The 24,611-nt window shown below is 58.7% G+C and overlaps 1 long non-coding RNA gene across 1 annotated transcript; it reads right to left on the reverse strand.

The window, feature by feature from the left end:
• On the reverse strand, window positions 1-23,673 carry LOC139074724 (uncharacterized). The gene is made up of 3 exons (XR_011524414.1): window positions 22,903-23,673; window positions 11,774-11,853; window positions 1-10,348 (listed from the first exon to the last, which is right to left on the reverse strand). It is a non-coding gene; the product is annotated as an uncharacterized lncRNA (long non-coding RNA).
• Between the last annotated feature and the right edge of the window lie 938 nt (window positions 23,674-24,611).

Below are 24,611 nucleotides of genomic sequence, written 5' to 3' on the forward strand. Positions count from 1 at the left end.
AAAAATAATGAGGGCTAGCGTTTATTGAGTATTCATTCTGGCCAAACATCATTCTGAAGGCTTTACTTGTATTAACTCATTCTGGCCTCCCTTGTGAGGGAGGCACCGTTGTTATCATTAACCCATTTTACAGATGGGGAACCGAGGCTTAAAGTCCACCCAGCCACTGGGTGGCACAGCTGGGATTCAAACCAGGCAATCTGGGCCCAAAGTCTGTGTCCTTAACCACTGTTCCCCACTGGCTCTCTGCAAGCCGGGTGGGTGGGGAGACAGAGAGTGGAGAGGGAGATAGATAGAGCGAGGCAGAGAGAGGGATGGCTCTTAGGCCCTGAGAAATGATGCTGCTGTCCCCAGCCCAGGAGGAGAAGCAGACAGCTGAGTTGCAAGGGCCATCCAGTCCTGTCTCCCCTAGGCCTTTGAGTGAGGCGTCCCCGCAGCAAGGGGCAGTCCCTGCCTTGTCAAGGCTTCGAAGGCCAAACAGAGACAGGCTTTGCATTACTGAGTCTCGCTGACCGGGGATGGAGCTGAACCCCTGGCTCTTCCAGAAGGCAGAAGCTGGGGGCTGCTGGGGGCTGTGAGTTTCTGTTCCCAGTCTCCTGGGGGAACACCTGGTCCTGAGGTGGGGGCACTGTCTGGATGGTCAGTCCGAGCTTCCAGTGCTGGGGCTGGGGGTGTCCATGGGTGCGTGTGTGTTGGGGTGGGGTCGGGGGCCTCCCTCTGTCTGCTTCTGTCGCCATCTGACCTGTCAGAGGACCTGGCAGGGGGAAGGAGGGAGGGCATTCTGGGGCCGTCAGCATCATCTTTGGACCACTCTGACGGACCTTCCTTTCCCTGGTGCCTTCTCACAATGTCCCCACCACTCAGAACCCCTGCCTCTGTTGGGCAGGAACATGCCAGCCACCCTCCCTGGGAACCTCCTTCACTCCAGGCACTATGGTGAAGACCTTGCTGTGATGTAATATCTCACTAAATCCCCATGACCATGGCAGAAAGGTGTCATTATCACCCCCATTTTACAGATGAGGAAACTGAGGCTCAGAGAGGCTCACTCAAACAAGTGATTCAAATCCAGGCCTGTCTGACCCCCTCACTGAGCCCCTGATTCCCACCCTTGCCAAGAGGGCTGGGAAGAAACCTTCCCCCATTCTCGAACTCCTGGGGGAGGGCCAGGCTTCCCAGAGCCCCAGCCCAACGCCCCCGTTCCCTAGCTGGGCTGCCTTCACCCGGGCTCAGCCTGGCCTTTGGGGGCTGGCTGAGGGCCAGGCTGGAGCAGAGGGAGTGGGCAGTGTGAGTAGGACAATTGGCAGTGAAAGGAGCGGAAACCCTCTGGGAAGTGAGGGGGTGGGAGGCCAGGCCAGTGGGGGCTCTAGACAGGCTGGGTCCCGGGGCCACGGGGCAGGGGGCAGCGGTGGGAGCAAGAGGGTGTCCAGGCCATGCTTCCGGTGTACATTTGAGGTGCTCCCGCCTGACCCTGCATGGGGAGACTGAGGCAGGAAGGACTGATACGGGTCCTGTCCTGTGGTCACAGGGGCCTTGGCTCTCCCCGGGGTGGCCCAGCCTGCAGAGAAAGTGGAGGATGTCCTGAGAAGACCCCGATGAACTTGACTCGACACTGTGGAGTTTGGCAAGTGGACGAAGACAGCACCTCCTCTGCCCCTGGGCAGGCTGGGAGTGCCCGGAGAAGGGGGGGAGGCTCAGGGGAGCTCAGAGCCCCTGCCTTAGCTGCACCCTCAGCTGGCCTAACTTCCCCTACAGGCTCACCAGGTGGACTTCCTGCGGCCCTTCCTGGCCGCTCACCCCAGGGCGCTGTCCTGTGACAGCCCTTATGTTATGGATGTAGGCCTGAGTTACAGATTGGAGGCCATGGCTCAGCTAGTAGATGAGGGAGAGCCAAGAGCCCTCTGCTGATGCCAGGTCCCGATGCCTAGACCACCTGCTCTGTGTCCATCTGGGTCTCCAGGACTGGGTCTCTCTGGGCCTCGGTGCTCTGGTCGGTGACCTGGGAGGATGTGTCCTGCCTGAGTGCCTGGGATAGGACACTGGTTCTCCAAGCGGCCTTAGAATGCCTGCGGCCCTGCAGCCTCGCTCGCTCAGGGCCATCACCGCAACTCCCAGGAGGGCAGGGTCCAGCCCTGTCTACGCACCTGGGTTGGGCCGAGGTTTCCAGATGCGACTCTGGACTGCCAGGTAGTGGCTCCGTCAGCTGGTCTGAGGGATGCTGTGGCTGAGGTCTCTGCCTCGAGCCCCTCCCCTGCGGTGTCCCCATCTCTCTGTCCATCCCAACAACCACTGGCCTCACTGCTGGCACCTCTTTTTGCAGGAGCTGCTGTCCCGTGGCCCTGCCGCTGGGCCTGCGAGGGTGCCATGAGCATCCCCTCCTCCTGCCCCAGCCCGGAGCACCCTAGGAGGGCTCTCAGCACTTGCCCCCGGGGGCAGGAGGTTATTACTACTAGGTGCTGGGGTGGCAGGGGCCCGCCCGGGGGCCCAGCGCCCTCTGTTTCCTTCCTCTGAGCTAGGATTGAGGGCCAAGGGCTTTGACCATTGTCTCAATGCACAAACACTTCTGGATGCCTCCTCGGTGCCAGGCCCAGGGCCGGAAGCAGAAGCCCTCGCTTGGGGGCAAGCCCGGTGGTGCTGTTAACCGGGCGCCTTAGATCGCTCGCCTCCTGCCTCTGGCCTCAGTGTCCCCCTGAGGAAGGAGCTCGGACTGGAGACATTGACGAGACCTTCCAGATCTCACTTGGGTGAAGTCCACCTCACGCCCGGGCGCACAGAGCCCATCACCCACCCACACTCCCAAGGCCACAGGGCTCCCAGTCCAGTCCCCAGGCTGTGACTGTGGCAGCCTTTCCAGCTTCCAGCGCGGGGGGCCTTGTTAGCGACAGGATGGAGGGTCTTCCTGCCTCACTGTCTTCAGGGCCAGCCTGTGGGAGCCTTCAGGGAGCAAATCCTCCCAGACAAACCGGGCCAGTCAACAAACAGGCGACCCAAACAACCAGGAAAGATTACGAAACCCAGATGCAGGGAAAGAGGCCACTGCGAGCCTCTCCAGGACACGGGGCGGCGAAACTGGGCCAGGCCTGTGGGTCAGAGCCTGCCTGGCCCAGACTATTTTTGTACTGTCTGGGGGGCGGGAGTTGAAATCCCAGCTGTATCTCACCAAAACATTTTCCCCTTAAGCCCGGGCTCCATGTGGTTCAAATTCATTGTCAGTTAACTCATCACTCAAGGCTCTGAGCCACACCCCTCCCCCCAAGAAAGACAAAAACACACAGTCTCTGGCACGCGGGCGAGGTGGGCGTGAGGGGCTGTGACAAGCAGGCTGGCTGCCCTGACCTGAACTGCCCCCAGCCGGCCGCCCCTGCATCTTCCCTGCTCTTTCCATCTCGGCCTCGGTTTCCTCAAAGGTACTAAGAAGGGGTGGGCTGCTGGGTAAGCCCCACTGTGGTCAAGTTGGGAGCTTGGGGTCCCTGACTCTATCTCCCCCGCCGCCCGCCCCGTGCTGGGAACGGGAAGCTGGTGTGCTTTGAAGGTCCAGGCACAGGAGTGCCGGGGGTCACCCCACGGCACCGTCACGTGTGGCCGCATCTGTGCCAGATCTGCTTTGTCTTCTTGCTGCTTTTCACAAGCTTTGCCGGCTTGGCTTGCCCTGGTGCTCCTCTCATCGGGGCTGTGTCGGGGTTGGTGGGGGCAGAATCATAAGATGGGAAGGAGTGTTGGGAGGGAAGCCACCAGAGGGCATTTCAATCTTTATCAAACGTGGGGATGGGGACTCTGCTTTTACAAATTGCACTGACACTGTGGCTTCCTGACCCAGGCGGCCAGTGCTGTAGGTGACTTTGGTGATGGGTTCCCCGGCCCATCCCACCCGCGTGTGCATTGATCCTGCAGCCCCTGCTTTAGCCAATGCCAGGTTAGCGTTTCTCAAGAGGAACTTCAGCTAGGGCAGAGCAGCACCCACCTGCCCCCCATTCCATTTTGGGTTCTGTCTCCCCCTTGGACCGTGGGCCTCTCCAGGGCGGGGTGAGGCTCATACCCCCGAATCCTCAGTGCCCGGCATGCGGCTTGGCCCAGACCCCAAGTGCGGCAAATGCTTGTTGAATGAATTAATACATTTCTCAAGTCACATCAAAGTGCTCTTTTCATTATCTTCAGGCCAGATTAATCCAGAGCCACAGCTCTCTAGATAAATATTGACAATCTGGCTTTTGCATATCCACAATCGGGAACAGCCCTCCCTTTCTGACTTAGGCAGGCAAGAAAGCCCCGGTCCCTAGAGAGAGGCGACCCCTGAGCTCCCCTCGGCCACATCGGGGATGCCTATGACCTCTCTGGCTCTGCTGACCTCTGCTGGGCTGCCCCTTCAGCTTTGGTCTCTGGTCCTCGGACTGAGGGGACCAGGGTGGAGCTGCAGGAGTGCTTTCCTGGGCAGGGTCAGCCAGTTCCTGAAACAGCGGAGTTGTTTGGGTGCAAACATTTCCCTGTATTGTCTGGCTTCAGGAGGCAGCCAAGAGTCGGTGCAGGAGGGAGGGGGCGGGAGCGGGAGCGGGAGCGGGAGCAGGATCCTTGCCCCCTCGGCCCCAAAGAGGGTAAGAGTCTCAGAGCACACAGGTAGGGGCTGGGAGATGGTCCCAGGCCCTGGGGATGCAGAGGGACTAGGAGAAGACAGGCTGGGCAGGGTGGGGGTGTGAGGTGGAGACACGAATTGGTCTTTGGTTCAAGTCCAGCCGAAGGACGAGGCTGTATCTGCCCCAGGGGATGCCCGGAGACGCCATCACTCCCTGCTGCCTGGGTGTCCCAGCCTTCCGTGCCTCTCCCATCCGTGATGCTGCACACATCTGGCCTCCCCTCTTGGCTAAGCTTGCCCCTCTTCTGAGGCTGCTGCTCAATGACACCTTTTCTGGGGACAGTGGCTCTGGAGACAGGGTCTCCTGGAGGCTGAGAGAGGGATGGCCATGCTGAGCCCTGGTGGGTCTGCAGAGTCTCCTGCTCTCTGGACCACAGGGCCTCTTACCAGACACAGCCGACTCCTGCTTTTCCTCCCTGAGACTCTGGAAAGAAGCTCGCCTGTGTCAAGATGGCAGCGGGCAATGCCACTTTGCATTTTGGATGTATTTCCCAAGTGAAGCTCTGTGGCTGTTGTTTTGAGAGAAAAGAAAGGTTCTGGATGCAATAAGCCAGGGAAACACTGGATTCTACAAAGTCAGACAGGCTTCTCTCTTGCAGGACTTCTCAGAGCCTTTAATTGTTAACAGGGACTTTGATCTTCTAAGAAGGGGCCCGAGTGTGCAGTCTTCCCCAGGCTTATTTGATACCAGTGTCATGTTCCCCATGGAACCTTTCTCAGGACAAGTGGGACATCCTCTGGGCCACGCAGGTTTAGAGGACACTTCAGGGGTCACTGGGCTTGAAATTCCAAGTTACCCAGCAGAGGTGGGGCTGTGGGCGAAGGGCTGCTCCCCTTACGTCAGGTGGGAAATGACCCTTTCAGCATCGGATAAAGCTGGCCACGGCGGGTTCCCTGGTGTCAGGCTAGTGTGGAGATCCGGCCACACGATTTGTCCTCTCTTCCTCGGCCTGGAAGGGAGACGAGCCGGCAGGTGGACAGAACAAGGAGGTTAGGACAGACCTCGTCTGTCTCTCACTCATTCTGAAAATATGAGCCACGATTAGGCCAACTGTGGCCAAGGTTGGGCGAGACCCAGGCAGCTGGGAAGCTGGGAGGACGTCCCTCACCCAGCTGGTCTGAATTTCTGGAAAGGGCAGCCCCAGCTTCAGGACAGATCTGACTGCAGGGCCTGCTTCTGGCAGGTTCCCAAGACTCATAACACGCTGGGTCTCACCCTGCAGCTCCTGTCCCCTCCTCACGGCTGGAGGCCCTGGATCAACTGGCAGGCTCGGCTCTGCCCAGCTCCTGGGGCCCAGCCTACCCTCAGTTAGGGCATCTCTGCAGAAGACAAGGTCAACGTTCAGGTGACCAGCCTCCAGTGTCGTGTCCCAGTTCTAATAGTGGAGGCCCCTGTCATCAGGTCTTCCCTGCACAGGAGTCCTACCCCAGAGTCCGGCTGGGTGCTGGTGACGCTCTTGCCTGCCGCTGGACTTCCCCAACTATGCCTTCCTGCCTGGTTCCCAGGTCCCAGAATCCTGTCACTACATCCCATTGACCTGCTGGACCTTTTCCTCCTGTTAACTTTGGGTGGTCCTCTTTGCGTCTGCCTGGGCCCCAGGCCCGACCTGCTGGATGGGCTCCTCGCAGGTGACATTGTCCGAGAGCCTGCCCCATCTCAGAGGGAGTCCAGCCGGTCAGTCCAGCTGTTCCAGTCTGCAGCTCTCAACAGTCCTGGGGCTTGGACATCAGGCAGCAAGAAGGAACCATTCTACTCAAGCCTGGGGATAAGACCAGGCCTCTTGAAACTCATTCACTCACTTGTTCATTCATTCAGTTACTCATTATTTCTAGCCACATTTGCAGAGTTGACCATGGTCATGCTCTAAGTCGGTGGTTCTCAAACGTGAGTGTGCACCATAAGCCCCCAAAGGGCATGTTAAAACACAGATTGCTGATTCTGTAGGTGTGGGGTGGGGCCGATAATTTGCATTTCTAACAAGTTGCCAGGCCATATGGATGGAACTGGTGTGGGGACCACATTTTGAGAGGGCAGGTCTAAGTCATTATCAGCTATGAGTGCCCACATATGGACTAGCTTATCAGGCCATTGAAACCACAAGCTTCCTCCCACAGGGAGGTCTGGACAGTGTAAGACTTGTGGAAGGATCTGGACCTTAGAAGGGAGAGTGGAGACAGACAGAGACCCGTAGAGCCAGTTGGGGGCGTAGAGGACAAGCTTTGTCTTTTTCCTAGGCTGGCCGGGCCCCAGAGGTCAGGGTCTGGGACACAAGGGAGGCAGGCAGGCCTAGGGATGTCTGGGCCACGCTGAGCGGAGGCTGGGATTCGGCCACGGGCCCGGTGCACCTGACCCGTGGGGCTGGGAACAATGGCTGGGCCGGCACTGCCTGGCCTGCTGCCCCGGCACATCTCTGTTTTCTTCCCAGCTCCGCTCTTCCCTGGGTCTCCTCGCTCGCTCCCTCTCCGGCGGCCCGTCCTGGCCGCTGGCCCCTGGACAGCACATTCCTTCCTGCTGATTTCCTCCCAGCGGCTGCAAGCGCACGTTCTCACAGTGAGGAAGGGGGGCTCAGGCGGGCCTCCCTGGGGCTCTGGCCCCACATGCAGAGACTGGAGGGCACCTGGGAGAGGGAGGAAGACCCCCTCGGGCCGGGGCTTCCCCGGTACCCAGCCAGCTCTGGGAGCTTGGAGTACCTTCTCTCCACCAGGCACCTCCTGCTGTTCAGCGAGGCCCAGAGACAGGGCCCCTGCACCCTAGTTCCATGCACGGCCACATGGGCTGTACCCTCTGCAGAGCGTGGCCACGGTGCAGCTGGCCCTGGGCACTGTCTGCTCTTCCTGGAGGCAGGCTCATGCCAGGCCTTGGTCCCTTCTGGAACAGGACTTCCCAATGAGTCAGGCCACCATTTCTGAAAGATTTGTATGCAGGGAAGTGTATGGGTCCAGGGTCCCCTCCCAGACAGCCCTGCCCGGCCCTTCTTTCATCCCACCAGGGCCTCCTTGCATAGAAGCAGGTAGGCTGTGACACCCCCCGCCCTGATTTGATAAACTGAGACTGGGGAAGGTGGTGTTGGCCACTGTGACATGATGTGTCAGGGGCCTGCACCGTCTCTCCCTTCCCCATCCCTGGCTGGCCCCGTCATTCAGAGGGCCCTGCAGCCCTGCCTGGCAGCAGAGGGGCTGGCGTTCATGTCCTGGTGTCCCCGGAGTCTTTCCTGGGCTGTTTATGGTGGGCCAGGACTCTGCCTTGGGGTCAGGTTCAAGGTTCATTTGTGGGGTTGGGTCAGGATCAGCGGTCAGTCGGGGATTGGGGTTAGGGTCAGAGCTCAGTCTGGGCTAGGCTCAGGGGTCAGCCTGCATTTCAGGCTGGAGTTCCGTGTGGGGTGGAGTTGGGGTTTGATTTGGTGTCAGGCTCAGTCTGGGGTCATGGTTGGGCTTAGCCTAGGCTGGGTGTTGGGGTCATTTTGGGTTTGGGGTCAAGTTCAGACTGACATCAGACTAGGCGCTCAGTGTGTACGGAGACAGGACCCTTGCTTGGAGCTGACTGAGGCGGGTATGTATTAAAGGTGATCCCTGTCCCGTCCCCTCCCCACTGTCTCCGCCTCCCCTATGACAAGCTGGCCCCCAACTCCTGAAGCCTCATCAGGGGCCCAGAGGCGGAATGGTGGCCAGGGCTGGGGTCGGTGGGTGGCCAGGGCGCTTCAGTCTGGTTCTCTCTTCAGCAAAATGTGTCCTGACGCCTGTGCTGGGCCTGGGGACATGGGGTGTACCAGCTAGCCCCTCGGCCCTCTCCAGGCCTCAGTTTCCCTGTCCCAGAAGCTCTGTGTTGGTGAGTTGGGCTGTGAGCAGAAACCTGGACCTGGCGCTATAGGCAGCTGTGTCAAGAGGATTAGAGGGGGGAGGGTAGTCAGGGGTCCCTGCAGGAGCTCTGGCCTAGAGGGAGGGACTGGACCGGGCACGGGGAGAGGGGAGGGCCAGGCAGGACAGACTTTCCTGAGAGCCCACTGATGAGGGTCTGCAGCCAAGGAGGCATCGACTGTCCCTTAGTGGCCAATGGCGCCACCTCCATAGTCAAAGGGCCTCCTTCCCTGGCGTGGAGCCTCCCAGACCACATGGGCTGTGGCTTTAACATGGGGCCTGATGAGGGTGCTTGATTCTGGCGCTGGACTCCAGATGCCCCCAGGCCCTGTCTGGTAACTGATACCTGCCCTCCTCACTGGCAGGGTCCCCAAAAAACCCTGACCATGGCTTTGCCCAAGGGAAGGCAGGTCAGAAGAGCAGGGGCCTCCCTTGGGCTCTGGTCCCTCTCTCGTCTCTCGGCTCAGCCCCCTAGTCTGGCCTCCTCCTGTCAAAGCCGCAGACACACAAGAGAAGCCCCGATTGACGTCAGGAGAAGAGCCCACGGGGCCTCTGTCTCTCTCAGAAATTTGGCTGCAGTGCCCAGCGTCGGATGTCTGTGGTTTTTAGAAGGTGAAAATGGCCATGGTTCTGCTTCTGTGTCTCCACCAAAACCTGGCAGGATGGGCGGTTTGGGGGAAGGTGGGCTCTGGGCTCCTGGTCCCAGTCCAGGGCCGGGCTGTACTGCTGAGCCCCTCCCCTCACTGAGGTCCCCGCACCGAGCCCCCTCTCCCTTGCCTCCCACTCACTTGCAGACCCCGAATCCCGTGCTCTGCTGTCCCTAGGAGCTCCTGCCCCTGGCCCTCCTGCCCCTTCACCTTCCTCCCATCTCTCCACTGGCCAAGGCCTGATCTTCCGGGTCTGTCCCCGTGCCAGTGCCCACAGCCCAGACCCCCAGGGGCTTCGTGGTTCATGGGTCTCTGGGCGCCCCCAAACCCCCAGACTCAGGCCCTGTATTCTAATATCTGTGCCCCCACACCAGCCCCAAGCCTGGCACACAGTAGGTGCTTCTGAGCCTTTCCTGGGTCAGGTGGATGAATTCCTCCTTGAAGCTCTGTGTTCGCTCCTGCGACATTTGAACCACTGATTTCTCGGAACCATTCAGCGCTGCAAGCTGTGGCCGCTGGGAGGAACGTGGGAACGTGGGGAGTCGGATGTCAGCTGTGCCCTCGGTCAGCCTGACCTGCTCCAGCCCCAGGGTGGCCCCTCCATGCAGAGGGCTGTGATGGCCAGGCTCCCTCGGGGTCAACACACGGTCAGCAGGCCTGTCCTGCCTCCCAGTGCCTGCCCTGGACACCAGAGCCCCTCTCTTGTCTTCAAGGGGCCACAATCCAGGATGGATGGGGAGAAAGAGATTCAACCTCTGATTCTCACCTTGAGCCTTCTCATGGCCACTGCCAGGCTATACACATGACCCCTTGCCTGGACCAGTGTCCCCCACACCACGGTCAATCTGACCATGACCTTGCCTTACTTAATCCCCTCGGTTTCTTATCATGTACGGAACATGGTCCAAGCCACTGAGGCCAGCCACCCACACACATGCTTTCCATCCCCTGTCCATTCACAGCTCTTCTGGCTCCCGCTAGCGCCATTCACATCTCTGAGCCTTCATCCAGCTCCTCCTCAGGCCTCGCATCCCAGCCAGGCTGGGGGCAGGCCGCCCCCTGCCCTCCCCAGGCACTCCGCTAGAACTTGAGGTCTCCTAAGTGCTGGGCAGTATCTGGGCTGTTCCTCCGACCACTGCATCGTGAGCGTCTCAGCTGGTGAGTCACTGTGCGATCTGGCAGGAGCCGGCATCCTTTGCCCCGATTGTACTAACGAGGCCTGGAGAGGAGAAGGGACAGTCCCAAGGTCACACAGGCAGATACGGCTTACCCCAGTGGCCTCTGATTCTTCTCTGCCATTTTCCCTCTATTGGTCTATCACTGTCTCTACCTGGGGTCACTTGAGTGGGCTTCACAGAGGACTGGGCTGCTGGGGAGAACCCCTATTCCAGGAAGCCATCATGATTTCCCCCCCGACTCCCCTATCCTCTGAGCCATGGACACTGGCTGCTGTCCACCTGTCTTGGCATCAGCTTCTTGGCATGATACCTGCGAGCATAATTGTCAGAATCTACCTTCACCTCTGGGCCCAGGGTCTTGGTGGCCTCCTGCTGCCAGCACAAAGTGTAGCTGAACCAACTCGGGAGTGGGAGGCAGCAGCCCTGGGTGACAATCTGCACCAGCCTCTTAATTGCTCGGTGACCTCAAGCAAATTCCACTCTGGGCCCCAGTTTCCTGCAAAACGGGGGCAACCTGCCAGGCCTGGCTTCCTCCAGGGGTGATTAGATGTGATCGTGGCTGTGAAGGTGTTTGCTGAGTTGAATAGCATCTTGCAGGTGGATGTGCAGGCTCCACACAGGGCCCGGCTCAGCAGAGACCAGGCGGCTGACCACATGTGGCGCCTGGCCGAGGGAACGTGGCAGGTGTCTGGACGCTGCGTCCCCAGGCGACTTGTGCAGGCAGCATTCCCGGCAGCTCATGCTACGTTCCCAGCCGGTCCCACTGCTGGGGAAGGGTGGGGGGCCACCTGGCGCTGGCCCAGCCTGGCCGGCCTCCCACCCCATGTTTTGTTCGCAAAGTTTGGAATGTCCTGGGACGCGGAGCTCGGCTCCCTGGGGAGACATTGGTGCCATCTCCTTGATCTCATTGCTGGACAGGTTTCTCCTTCATTCCAGCTCGGGCCTCGGCAGGATCCCAGCCCCAGCTGCTGCCAGTCCCAGTTCGTCTGTGTCTATCCCAGCGTTGGCAGCCAGAGGCCATGCAGCTGGGAGCTGGGGGGCTTCCCGGGGGGGTTCTCCCGGCCTGTCTGCAGTGGGCCCTGGGCATGCCTCCCAACCGGTTCTCTGCAAACCCTTTCCCAGCTGTCTCTCTTCACAAACTCCTTTGCCCAGGACCCCCTGATACGGGGGCCCTGAGGTCTGTTCAGAATGATGTTCTCAGGACCTAAGGGACTTGGGAGGGGACAGAGCTTGCCAGCTGCCCTGATTTCTGTTCCCCTTAGTAGGACGGGCTGTGCACAGAATGGGCTCTTCTAAGTGTGTGGGGGAGCAGGTGTCAGAGATGCAAAAAGATGTGTGTGTGCAGGTGCATGGGTTTTCTTGAGCTCCAGTTTTAAATATCCCTGGACTTGATTAATTGCAGGATGAGGTTGGGGGGAAGGACTAGGGAGGTCAGGGGTCTAGTTCAAGGGGAAGCCCGTCCTTACCTGGTCAGCGTGCACCTCTGGGGTGGCTGGATACTCTGCACCCTGACTTGGTCCCACCAGCACAGTCTGGGCTCACCTGGCTGGGAAGAGGGGAGGTGCAGCTAGTCCTGTTGTCAGAAATGTGCAAAGGTGTGTGTACGTGCGTGTGTGTTCACACACATGGTCATTCCTGAGCCTCCAGTTCAGGAAGGAGATTCATCCTTTCCTAGCCAGTGCTCCTGGTGTAGCTAGCTCCGACCTGGCTGGGTCGTGGGGCTGGGGCACCCTGGTAGTGCAAAGAGGAATCCTCTCTGGGGGAGACGGAGCCCCAGAGGGCCCCCTGTGGTCTGTCCTCAGCTTGGGCAATCCCTGCCCTGATGTAGGTCAGCGTCCGCCCCAGCCTGGCTAAATGCTCCTCTTTCCACATCATTAATGCAGAGACTAAATAAGTCAGTCCCTCTGGCAGGCCCCCTAGCCCCCTAGGCAGCCTGGCTGGAGCTATTAATATTCCTCATGTTTATGACCCCCTGGCCCTGCTGACAGGCTCCTCTCTCTAGCCGTTGAAATTAATTTTGTGAATCAGAAGGGGGGCAGCCCGTTGGAATCCAGGACGATGACATCTCCACCTCCCCCTGCGGCGAGTCCTGCTCGCTAATTCTATAAAACAGTCACCGTGTCCAACCTAACCCAGGGCCGCCCGCCTGGCTGGGGCTGCCTCATACTTCTGCTATGCTCTCCCCTGGGAGGGGGCTGGCCCCGGCCCCGATGATTCAGGCCCCTTGACACCTTGCACTGATGTCAGTGGGAACAGGGGCCTCAGGCCCCAGGACCTGCTGGCTTGTCGCCTGGGTCCGCACCCTGCACGGGGCTGGCCGGCTCGTGCCTCGCGTGACCTTCCCATGGATGAGGCCGGGCTGGGAGTGGAGGCTGGGCCAGACAGCCTCTCCCTCACGCTGTCCTCGTTTCTGAGAGCTGCCTGTACTGGCGCCAGGCCGTCCCCCGGACTCCTTGGGGTTTCGAGGACTCGTTCTAAAATTAATATAGGGGAATTCGGGGAATTCGTGAACAAGTTCCCAGAGAACGTGGCTGCCCCGGGGGGAAGGGCCCCCGCATCTTCCCACCCTCCCCCATCTCTCATTTTTCTGCTTTCCTATGTGGGCAGATCTCCTGTCTGTGGGCAATCTCACTCCACGAAGGGCAGGGCTGGTCGCCTCACTCTGTACATTGGGCACGGGTCTTCCCCTCCATCCTCAACATGGAGAAGTCTCTGGGGGGAGTGCTTTATACAAGATATTCTCTTAACTCACTTGAAACATGATTTGCAAATATTTTCTCCCATTCTTTGAGCTGTCTTTTCACTTTCTTGGTAGTGTCCCTGGAAGCACAAAAGTTCTTAACTTTGATGGAGTCCAATTTACCTGTGTTTTCCTTGTGCTCTTGGTGTCATAGCTAAGAAAACATTGCCAAGTCCAAGGTCATGAAGATTTACCCCTATGTTTCCTTCTGAGAATTTTATAGTTTTAGCTCTTACATTTAGGTCTTCAATCCATTTTGAATTAATTTTTGTATATGGTGTGAGGTAGGGATCCAGCTTCATTCTTTTGCAAGTGGCTATCCAGTTGTTCCACACCATTTGTTGGAAAGACTATCGTTTCCCCATTGAGTGGTTTTGGCACCCTTGTCAAAAATCAATTGACCATAAATGTGATAGTTTATTTCTCAATTCTATTCCATTGGTCTATCTGTCTATACTTGCGGGAGTACTACAAAGTCTTGATGACTGTAGCTTTCTAGTAAGTTTTGAAATCAGGAAGTGTAAGTCCTCCAACTTTGTTTTTCTTTTTCAAGATTGTTTTGGCTATTTTTGGTTCCTTGAAATTCCATATGAATTTAGGATGAGTTTTTCCATTTCTGCAGAAACACCATTAGAATTTTGGTAGGGATTGTATTGACTCTGTTTTTGGCAGTACAGCAGTCCCCCCTTCTCTGTGGGAGATGTGTTCCGAGACCCCTGGTGGATGCCTGAAACCGTGGATAGTACCTGACCCTATATAGACTATGTTTTTTCTTATACATATGTACCTATGATAAAGCTTAATTTATAAATTAATTAGGCACAGTAAGAGATTAACAACAAGAACTAATAATAAAATAGAACAATTGTAACAACATGCTGTAATAAAAGTTACTATAGATCTTAGCAACCTCAGCATATGATTTTTTTTCTTATAAAGTCAAGAACTTTCACCTTTTCACTTAAATGAAGTACCTTATGGCTTCTCTTTGGCATGTCTGAATTATCAGCATCACTGTTCTTGCACTTTGGGGCCATTATTAAGTAAAATGAGGGTGACTTGAACACAAGCACTGTGATACCACGATGTTTGATCTAATAACCAAGACGGCTCCTAAATGACCAACGGACGGGGAGCAGGGATCCGCTGGACAGAGGGGTGAGTCATGTCCCAGGTGGGATGGAGCGGGATGGCGGGAGCTTTCATAACGCTATGCAGAACAGGGCCCAGTTTAAAACTTATGAATTGTTTATTTCTGGAACTTTTCATTTAATTATTTTCGGATCTTGGTGACCATGCAGAACTGAAACCCAGGAAAGCGGCATCGTGGAGAAGGAAGGACTCTTGTGTCATCATCTTAATAATGTTACGTCTTCCAATCCATGAACGTGGAATGTCTTTCCATTTATTGAGAGCTTTCATTTCTTTCAATGATCTTCTGTAGTTTTGGTGTACAAGGTTTGCACTTCTTTTGTTAAATTTATTCCTAAACATTTTATTCTTTTTGATGTTACTGTAAATGGAATTTTCTTAATTTCATTTTTGGATTGAATCATTTAAAATAGGATTTGACTTAAAGCATCAGCCTAAGCGTTGTTTATGATGCAACTTATCAAGACCCCACTTACATAAATGTGAGAGCCACCTGTGACCCTCAAGCCTGGGTCAGCCGCTCCCCAGGGCCTGCTCTGTGGCCCGCTGCTGGGCCTCGCCTGTAGGGTGCCGTCCCATCCTCACCCTTGTCCTCCTTGCCTCCAGTCTCTCTCTGCCCGTTCAGCCTCCTCCCTGCTGCCCAGAGGGCTCTTATGAATCTGACCACGTCAGTGCCCTGCTTAAAGCCCCCAGTGGCTCCCCGTCATGTCTGGGAGAGAACTGTGAGTTCTTTGGCCTTCTGTTTAGGACACTTCATCCACATTAAAGGCTGCTGTTGCCAGCTCTGTGCTGACAGCCCAGTGACATCGTCACTGAGATGGACCAGATGCTGCAAAGCCATCAGATTCAAGGGACGCTCGGCAATGGTGCCAGTCAGTGCCTCCTCTGCCGTCTCTATCTCCACCTGCAGCACTCCGTCCTCCCAGCTTCCCACTCGCCTCCCTCCCCTCCCTCAACTCCCTACACTCTGTTACCAAATCCTGTAGATTTTACCTCCTCAGCCCCTCTTGTGTCTGTCCCCTCTTCTTCATGGATGGCCACCAAGTTTAGGCTTTATCTTAGCCTGTTCACAGGCCACCAGAGTGATCTTTCTGTAACATAGGTCCTCCCGGCTTAAAACCTTTAGCTAAGCCCCCATGGCCTCCAGGGACAGGTGCTGACCTTCTGACCTTGCCCACCTCTGCCCTCTCCTTGGGCCTGCTGTGCACCCTCTGTGAGGCCCCTCCAGACCCCTATCTCCATGCCCAGGACAGCTCCTCACCCCAGCTTGCCTGGCAAAGTCCTGCTGCTTGTGCTAGACTCACCTCCAGAGTCACCGCTTTACCTCGGTCCCCACCTCCCAGGTGGAGTGATCCCTCCTTCCAGGTGTCAGCCATGGTGCTTGGGACACTCCGCCCGTCTCCCTCCCCAGGCCGGGACCATGCTCAGTTTTCCTGCATGCCAGAGAGCCGGGCGGGAGTCTGGAAGAGGGCGGCCATCAGTGAATGTTTGCTGGGCACCGAGAGGATGGGTGAGGTGGTTGGGGAGGAATGGAGCCACGAGATGCTTTGGAAAAGGCTAGGTTTGGTGGTCCATGGTCAGGCTCACATTTGAGCACTGCGGTGACATGAGGAGTCACCAGTGGGTCTGTGGGGAGGCCTGTGGATGGCTGATGTGGCTCTGGCTGTACCAGCAGGGCCCTGGGACTGGCTGTGCCTGTATGTCCCCAACCCTCCCAACTCCTGTCCCTCAGGACTCATCTGTCAGTCACCCCCTACCCCAGCTGCTGGGCTCTGGTCACCTCCATTTCCTCTCCTTGTCCTCATCCATCTGTCCACTCCAATTTGGCTCACCCACTGCTCCATGAGACAGGGGCCTCCCTGCTCATCAATCTAAGCGGCTGAGCAGCGTGGTACGGCGTCCCTCCTGCCTACGCCCGTCTTCCCTCCCACCTCTCCAACCTTCCTCCTCAGCATCTCCCTAGGACCAGGCCCTGCTCTCCATGGTCCCCAGCTCTCAGCCTCCTTGTCCCGTGTGCTGCCCCATGGGTACTGCTGGATGCTTCTCAGGCACTCTGATTCTCCATGGCTGTATGTCGCAACCAGGCCCCCTGCCTGGCAGGACACTTCTCCAGGGCACGGACTCAGCGGGCTTTTCTCGGAATCCTCAGAACCTAGCATGGACCCAGCCCAGGAGGGGCTTGACAAGTGGCTTAAGATGGAATTATTTTGAAAATGACTTACTCTCTGCTTTCCTCTCGCTCAGAGATGAGGTGTCACTTGAGAGTCACAGGGCAGCCTCCAGAGAGGGGGAAGTACATGACTGGATTTTGGAGGCACTTGTATTCTCACTAGGGACGGTCCTAGGACCTTCTGGGGAAAGGGAGTGGATATGAGGGGCCAGCCCTGAGAATCTTTCCTCCTTTGGACAGTAAGCATTATGGATCCAACGACAGGAGGCCCCCGACCCTGTGTCCCATGCCTCTCTCCTGCCCTGGTCCCGCCTCAAGCTTCCTGGTCCCCCTGCATGTGAGCCTATTTGCAAGCCCGGCTCGGTGCCTCCAGACACGCACGGCAGCCTGGGCCCCCGGTGGCTGCACAGCCGGGAGGAAGCTGCCCACCGGGGTCTGAGCTCTGAGCCCTCTGCACTTGGTTCCCAGCTCCTCCCCGCCGTGCCTCCTGCCAGCGCCTAATCACTTCCATCTGCCCCACTGACTCACGGGGCTCCAGCTGTCAAGGTTCTAAAACTTTCCAAATTCCTCCCCACCCTGTCCTTCCAGGCCATTTCCCCAGCTCTGGCTCCCTGGCAGCGCCCCTGTATGCCCAACCAGCTGCTCCTTCTCACACTGGACGCACCGAGCAGGGAAGTGATGGTTGGCAGAGAGGGCTTCTTCGAGGGGCTGAGCAAGATGGGCCTCCAGATCCCTCTCCCCACAGGGGAGGCCCTGATGGCAGTAGAGAACATGAGAGCTGGAAAACCAGGGTTGAAAGAGCCATCGGGACAACCCGTCCATTTTACAGATGAGGAAACTGAGGCTCAGAGCCAGCAGCTGCAGGGTGTAGAATCCAGCCCTTGGGACACTGGTGCAAGGCTCTCCTCTGCTCCTCCCTCCCTCGCTGTTACTCTTCTTTCCACCCCTAGCTCTCCCTTTTGGCCATGGGAAAGGCAGCTTCAGCCGTGGCCTGCCCTGCCTCAGGGACCAGAGCCACTTAGTGACCAGTAGGGGTCTCTCCATGCCCCCCACCTCCTGGCCTCTCCCCAGCTGGCCTGCTCCTCCCCCGTCCCTCAGGATATTTCCTGAAGAAGTGTTTGTACCTAAACAGTATTTCCAGGGCAACTTGCATTCCTGGGGCGGGGGGAGTGAGAAGGGTGTGGGAGGAACGGATCCCACTGTGACGCCCCCGTGACCCACAGCCCCTCTGGGTTTATGGAACTTGGGGCCTGGGAGCCCGTCTCACCCTTGATCTCGGACAGAGTGTGAGGATACTGCACGAACCCCACCGCCCTCCCCTTATACAGCGCATCCTCTGTGGACGATCTGTGTGCGTGTGTGCATGCGCGTGGTTGGGGGGCACAGAGTGCAGAAGTTCTCTCAGCCTGATCAGGCAGAGGGAACCCTGGGGTGAACAGCTTCCTTCTCCTGCTCCTCAGGGAGCATGTCAATGCTGGGGACTCTCTCCTGGGCAGTCCCTCCCTTGCCTGCGCACCTGTCTGTCCCCTGGTACTTCTGAGATGAAATCCCCCCCTTGGCCACACTAGCCAGGCTATGCGTGGCAGCATCTGTCCCCTTCTGCAGCCCACCTCGCCCCGACAGCCTGCTGCACACCCGCTCCAGGACAGCCCCCACTCCCCACCGCCAGGCCTCTTTATGGCCTCCTCCTCTTTCAAGCCCAGCTTGAGGGTCGCACCTCCTCCTCCTCCAGGCAGGCTTCCTTGGGCTGCCAGAGGGAGCTGACCCCTGCCCCACCGGCTAGCTCACACCTGGGGCTGACCCACAGTAGCTTGGGTCCCTGTGTGTGAAGTGGCCTGATTCTCAGTTTTTGTTTCCTCCCTCCCCAGTGCAACTCCAGGGAGGGGTCCCTGTGCCTCTGCACCATGAGCCCAAACAGGGTCTGGAGCCTGGATCCCACCTCATCTGGATTGCCCAGGCCTTTGCAGACAAGCCTTCAGAGAGGGCCCAGACCTCGGCCCTTCTGTCCTGGACTTCCCTGAGGACCTGGGTGGGGAGGGACATGGTGGCATGGCCAGGCCCAGGAGGGCAGAAGGCCAGAGGGTATGGTCCAGAGTGGGTGACCCAGTGAGGGCTGTGTGGCAGAGCAGGACAAGAAATGTGATGGGGACGGAGGGAGGGCTGTGGCCCTTTGCCAAGCACACCCCACATGAACCCCTGCAGGGAGACCCTCCCTGCACATTGAGATCCCTCCCTCCCCTACAGTAAGCCCCTCCCCCATCACTAAGCCCCTTCTCCTCTCTCTGCGCCACCATCCCCTCACTGTCCCTGCTCACTGTCCTCCCCCGCCTTAAGTCCCATCCTAACTGCACTCTCTACCCTCAAGCCCCTGCCCCCCCCGCATCCCCCCGACTTGCAGAGCAGCGAGCAGCTCAGACCCTGGTGCTGTGGCCTCTTCCAGGGTCTGGCCTGGACCCAGGCGTTTTCTAGGGGCACCTCCGGTCGGTTCCCCCTTCGTGGCACGCCGGGAATGCAGCCCCTGCACACACAGGCCCCCTCCGCCGCGGAGAGGAGCTCAGTCCCGTGGACTTTTAAGGACTGAACAGGGAGCGAGCTCCGTCCCGGGCCTGGCCGAGCTGTCCTCCAGATCTGGCCCCGTCACGGAGGGGCTTGGCTGGCTGCCCCAGTGGGGAGGGGTCTCAGCGCTTAGATCAGGAATGAACGGGGGCTGGGCACATGTCGCGTCTGGCTGGGCCTCTGTCCCTCCTTCGGCCCCCCTTGGGTGGTGCTGAGGGCTGAGGACCCCTGCCCCTCTCTAGCAGGGGGTCCAGGCTGGGTCTCAGGGACTCCAGTTTGGACTGCCCACCCTGAGTAGAGCCTCTGGGTGCTCCTCAGAGGGGCCTGGGGATGATGACTATAAGGGTGCCCGTGACCACGGCCACCTTTCCTGACTCAGCCCACATCGTTCTCCAGGGCCCTGAGTTTCATTACCACTTCCATTTTATAGATGAGAAAACTGATGCCCACAGAGATGCAGCACCTTGTCCAATGCCTTATAGCCGGTGGATGGTGCAGCCAGGATTCAGACGCAGTCCTTTATCTCCTAGTCTCGGGGGACGGAAGATGAGGCAGAGGGAGAGTGGCAGCACCCTTCCGTGTCCCCCGTGATCTTTCCCTTTCCTTTGCAGTTTTGGGTGACTCCACTTCCCCTTGGGCCATCGGGTGGCTCCTTGCCCGTCTGTGCACATGGCTCCTGAGCCACATGTGGCTCCCAGGGGTGACTTGCAGACCTTCAGACCCTCCACTGCCCAGTTCTGCCCCACGGCACTGTGGGGCCTCACTTCCCCAAGGTGCCAGGGCTCCAGGAGGGCAGGGCCATGTCTGGGTCATACTGGGTCCCTGGCATTGTCCTCTACAGGGAGGCCTTGGCCGGGAGCTCGGCCAGACCCTGGGGAGTAAACGGACTCACAAGGGAGCCCCGAGGTGCTGGGGATTCCAGTTCCTGCTGGAGGGGACCCTGTCCGCCCTCATGGGCCCCCGAGGCCATCCCTCCTGAGCCAGCCAGCGCTCTCTCTGCCCCGCCACTCTGCTTGTCTCCGCGACTTCCTGGAGGACCTGGTGCCGGATGTGGGATGGAGGGACAGGCTGGACTTGCATTAGTGTTTCCTGTGCCTTGGCCCTGTGTCACCTGGGGTTACCTGTGACAATCTAGGGAAAGAAAACACTGTGGATTTCAGGCCAACTGTGTGTTTGCCCAGGGTCTTCACCAGTGTTGCCCGATGACCTTAAGGACCCCTGATGTAGGTTACTGACTCTGTTTTCTACACAAGCAAAATTGCCCTCAGAAAGGTGGAGCAGTGTAAGCGTGGGGTCAGGAGTTAAATTCAGGTGGGTCTGACCCGAAGTTCGAGCCCTTTCCGCTGTCCCCACAGAGCCTCAGAGCCCCAGGTCTGGGGTGAGGACTGCCTCAGGGCCAGCACTGTTGAGCCCTGGAGAAGGTGGATGAGGCGTTTTCATGGGGGTCACCCACAGCCTCCGGGGAGGGGCATAGCAGATTGTCCCTCACCGGACCACACTGCTGCCAGCCACCCTGGCTCGGCGCTCCGTGCCCACACACCAGTCTTCAAAGTCCCCACCCTGGGAAGCCTCCCCTCTCTGACTGACCAGCGCAGGCCTCCTGGCCCGAGTCGGGAACTGTTTATACCTGTCCTTAGCACAGAGATTCCTCGGGGGACCAGCTGGGCCTGCAGGTGGGTGATGACCTGCTGCCCTCTTTCATCTCTCTTCTCTGGGCTGCCTACGGTCCCTGATCCCACCCTCGCCTGTCTCCCCTGAGGGAGAGATGAGACCTGGGGTTTCTGGTCTGATCATGGAGGCTCAGCCCTGGTCTGTGATGATGGTCTGAGGGGGCAGGGCCACATCCTAGGACACCGATCTTAACGTGTTCATGCATGTGTGTGTGTGTGTGTGTGTGTGTACACACAGCCCTGACACGGGGGGCTTGCTTTTAGGGAGACATAATCTTGTTCTGAAATGATGGTCTGAGGGTGAAGACAAGGCCCTGGGGCCTGAAATGGGTGCAGAGAGAGACTGGAGGTAGCTAAGTTTGTCTACTCCTCGACTGCCCAGGAGTGGGCTTCGTGCTCTCAGCCAAGCCTGGGACTGGTATCTGGGCACTGGGGATGGGGTGGGCCAGGCTCCCACAGGGAGGAAGGGGCATGGGGGCAGGAAGGGGCTCACGGAGGGAAATAGGCGCAGCGGGGTGGCGAGCAGCCTCGCTTGCCCCGGACTCCTGGCCCGCCTTCATTCCCTGGACACAGAGCAGGTGGCAGGCTTCCCCGTGTGTCCCCGCCCTAGCCCTGCTGTCTGGGTCCCAGACGTGGCCTCGGTTTATGGGACGATGTTCCCTCCCTGGCCAGCTTGGCGGCCACTTCAGACATGCTCGTGCCTGGATGCCCCCTGCCTCGCCGAGGACTCAGGACACAGTCTGCCTCCCCCAGCCCCAGCGCCCCGCCCTGCTAATCCCTGCGAGCGGCGAGGCCAAGAATGTCTTGCATACTCTGGCGGTCGGGCTAGCCACGAAGCCTGTTGGAGGGGCATGAATCACGGCCCCCGCCTGCCAAGTGCTCACTCGGGACGTGTTCGAGGCTGGCCGTGCCCAGAGTTGATGGGGAGAAGGGAGGGAAGGAGAGCTGGCAGCGGTGATGGGCAGACAGAGCAATTTTGAGGGGAGCGATGTCTGCTGGACCCATCCCTGGTGGCAACACAGAAATTATGTTATAGAATTTTAGGAGCCTGGAGTGCTACAGTATTGATTTCTCAGAATTCCACAGGTCTGAAAAGCAAGATGCGTGGAATGCCACACTGCACCCCTCCGACAGCACCTTGATGCGAACGTCCCATTCGGCAGGTGACAAAGTAGAGCCTCCAAGAGGGCAGAGGGGTCTGCTCCAGGTCATGTGTGGAGTCAGAGTCAGGGGCTGGCTGAACCCAGCCCTCCTGTCTTCTGTCTGAGGCCCTTTGCAGCCCCACACGCTCCTGCCCTTCTCCACACAGTGAGCAGTGTCTCTTCCAGCCCCCTCCCAACATGTCCATGTGCTCCTGGATGATGGGGAGGGTGGGAGTGTCAGGGCAGGTGTGAGGGAGGGTCTCCTTCTGCTCCCGTATTTACTCCCAGCACGTAAGCCACCCCATGTCAATTCCTGCCTCCCTGTCTGCAAACCCCCTGCCGAGCTAGCCTTCCCCTCCCTTCTGTCCCCAACATGAAGGGGGCCTGCATGATGCCATAGTCTGCTCCCCCTATCTGTACCGCTCACTCGCTCGCTTACCCAAAAACTGTCTGCTAAGTGCTGGACACAGAGACCTCACCCCAGCCATCACCCTGTTCTCCTGTGTCTGCAAACCCTTCCTAGCCCCTAGCACATCACCACACTCGATTCTCTCTCATCTTAAAACGAAAAAAGTCCCTCTCGGTGCCCCCGCCCCCACGTGTCCCCCCCTCCCCCCGCCCCCCGCCCCAAGCTTTCTCCATCAGTCCGTCCCTAGTCAAGTTTCTTCAGATTTGTCTTTGTCTACATTTCCCATCCCCCACCTCCTCACTGCCCGCTCTCTCCAGAACTCTCTCCAGTCTGGCTTCTGGCCCCAGTCCTCCACGGACAGAGAGCTGGATCCTTGAGCTGCTCCTGCTGCTGCCCCCCGAGCCGGCCATTGCTAAACCCACCTGCCCCGAAGCCCTGCCTGCCCTGGTCTCTCTGCCCTCACGGTGCCTCCCTCTGAGCGCCGCCTCCGCTGGTGGTCGGCCCAGGCCCTCTTCTCTTCTCACCGTCTTCTTCCCAGCCAGCGTCCTGATTACCAGACACTAGGGCTGATTATTGCCCCAGCTCACCCCGATGTGATGGCCAGCCGGCCCTCCCCAGGGCCCCAGACCAGCGTGTCCACACCAACTTGCCACGCCCACCTGAGTGACCCACAGGCTGTCGCCCTCAGCTGTCTGTGCTCCCCTCAGCCTGCTCCTCCCAGGGCCCCCCCTTTCTGTGAGGGGCCCCACCACCTACCTGATTCCCGGGCAGAGGTGCGGGCGTCGCCTGAGACTCCTCGGTCTCCCTCACCCGACCCTTGGTCCCGTTGGTCCACCAAGGCCAATCCAAGCGATCTCGTGACTTGATTCTCTCCCCGCTGCTGTCGCCTTCATTCTGACCTCATCCTGGCCACGGACGATTGCAACATCCACATCCCTGGTCTCTGCCCCTCCAGCAGGCCCTCCAGGGGGAGCCAGGGGGAGCTCCTTCAAATGCAAACCTGACCCTGCCACGCCCCAGCTCAGCGCCCTTCGCTGGCTCCCTACTGCCCACAGGTCCTTAGGGCACTCTGTGGCCAGGCCCCCTCCAGCCTGACCCAGCCCCAACACGCCCACCTTATGTTCTGCCCATCTCCAAATGCTCATCACCCGAAGCCGGTCCACAGCGAGTCTTGTTCTAATCTTTCACCTGCCGTTCCTCTTGCCCAGAAGGCACCTTCCCTTTCTCAGTGGGACGAACTCTCTGCTCAGCCACGGTCCCTCTGGGGGCCTTCCGTGCTCCCACAGCACCCGCACTTGCCACGCTGCTGCCCACGCTGGGTCCCCGACTCGAGTGCAAACTCTTTGAGAGCAGGGCTGTGCCCGACCCTTCTGAGTCTCTCCATGGGGCTGGGGTAGAGCGAGTGCTCAACACGAACTGCTGAACGAATGAGTGACCCCAGGGAGGCCATGGTCCTCTGTTTGGGGACTCTGCTGAGATGACCCAATCTGAGCCCCCACTGCACTCCTGCCTCTGGGCTTTGGCAGGTCTGAGTTCTGAGCATTTTTGCCATGGGGCTGATGGCTGGTTGGTGTGGGAACTCAGTCTCTTCTGGGATTCCTAACCCCATGGGAGAGGAGCAGAGCAGGATGGGGGCCTGGGAGCTGAGAGGGCTGGCAGCGAATGGAGGGAGGAGCAGGTGGTCAGGGACCAAGGGCCTGTCCCTGGGGCTGGCACTTGGCACCATCTCTGGGGCAACAGGGCCTTCGAGGTTTCGTTGAGGAGGAGGCGTGAGACCGGACTCCCCGTCCGTCTTCAGGCCTGCCCGGGAAGCCCAGGCCGAGAAACAAGGGCCTGGAGGAGCCAGTGGAGAAATGGAGTTTGTGCCATGGCATTCAATGTGTTTGCAATAAAGGGGAAATGGAAAAAATGTTAATTTAATTTTGACAGTACCCTGGGGACATCGCTCATGGCTCTGAGCTCTCTGCCTGCCATCCTGTCCAGCCCTGCTTCGGGGGGACTCCAGGGAGCAAGGGAATGTGGGGGTGAAGGGTGAGATGGTTGGAACCCCGTCCCAGGATGTCCTCTGCTCCCTGTCACTGAGCCAGCTCCTCCCCTCTCCGTGAAGCAGCCTGCCCTGGCCTTCTAGAGCCATGTGCCTTTTAGCCAAATGAAGGCTACTCGTCAGGGAAGGGAAGACGAGGGGCTCACTGCACCTGCCTCCCAGAGGAGGGCCTGGGGATCTGAAAAAGACCCCAGCTGGGAGGTGCCAGCACCTTCTGCCTTCAGCCTACATTGCCCGGAACTCCTATGGTCCCGTGTCTGCCCCAGAGCCCGGGGGGCTGGAGTACAGGGAGAGCCTGAATACAGAGACCTGGCTTCAGGAGCCAGCTCCGCTCCTCAGCAGCTGGGTGGCCTTTGCAGAATCGCCTCTCCTCTCTGAGCCTCCGGGTTCTCCCTGGGAGGGAATTCCCATCCCTGGACCA

This window comes from Equus przewalskii, chromosome 12 (genome assembly GCF_037783145.1).
Source record: "Equus przewalskii isolate Varuska chromosome 12, EquPr2, whole genome shotgun sequence".
Taxonomy (NCBI): domain Eukaryota; kingdom Metazoa; phylum Chordata; class Mammalia; order Perissodactyla; family Equidae; genus Equus; species Equus przewalskii.